The sequence below is a fragment of the Penaeus monodon genome, chromosome 21 (genome assembly GCF_015228065.2).
Source record: "Penaeus monodon isolate SGIC_2016 chromosome 21, NSTDA_Pmon_1, whole genome shotgun sequence".
Taxonomy (NCBI): domain Eukaryota; kingdom Metazoa; phylum Arthropoda; class Malacostraca; order Decapoda; family Penaeidae; genus Penaeus; species Penaeus monodon.
The window spans coordinates 12787522-12788304 of NC_051406.1; the positions used below are offsets into that span (position 1 = coordinate 12787522).

The 783-nt window shown below is 41.0% G+C and overlaps 1 protein-coding gene across 1 annotated transcript in view; it reads right to left on the reverse strand.

Annotated features, from left to right (window-relative positions):
• LOC119586242 (leukocyte elastase inhibitor-like) overlaps nucleotides 1-594 on the reverse strand; it is a gene marked incomplete at its 3' end in the record, with an annotated part of 8569 nt that extends 7975 nt beyond the window's left edge. The window contains 1 exon segment of the mRNA XM_037934946.1: nucleotides 13-594.
• Nucleotides 595-783: the final 189 nt, after the last annotated feature.

Sequence of the window (783 nt, forward strand, 5' to 3'; positions counted from 1 at the left end):
TTATCAGCTTACCTTACTGCACTTTCCAAATAAGGAAGAAGAGGAAGAAGACACACCAGCAATTAATCGAGCAACACCGTGTTACCGAATAAACGTGTCGTCCCAACATTTAACGCTTTATATCTCCGGACAACATTCGGGCGAGTTGCAACATACCTTCTTCTTTACGCCGAACATCTCCGACACATAACTTTCTTCCCCTACGGAATCTCTGATTCATGAGAGGAGTGGAAAAGAAAGTAAAGGAAAAGACGTATTATGTTTCAGAATGACAACGTTATCAAATGTAAGAAAAGGAAATTGAAATGTGATTCTTTTTTATGTGTTGAAAGAGGCAATTGTTTGTAAACGGCGCATTTCAGGGATAATGTCAGCTCAGTCAAGGCTGAGGAAATGAAAACTGGATAAGCAGGGAGGTTTTGCCGCCAGTGGGCTACCAGGTCCGCGATCGGCGCATTCGGCGTCCCGACCGACCCTCGTTTACACACGCACTTCTTTCTATCTTTCTATATGTAAATATACAGAATATTCTTTTTCTTATGTTGTTTTTTAAATTAAATTCATTGTACGAAATAGTGTGTGTACGAAAATGAAAGGAGGAAAGGAAGACCAATACATCGGTGGAGCGACAGCACCAGAAAAATTGGCGGCGGTTTTGTTGAATTTTCCTTCATCTGATAGAGACCCTTGGGAGTTCGCTGTGAACTTTCCGTCCACTGGTGATCCAAATGTGTGTTTACATATGTAAACACACAAAGAAAATGTTAAAGTGGCATGATGCAA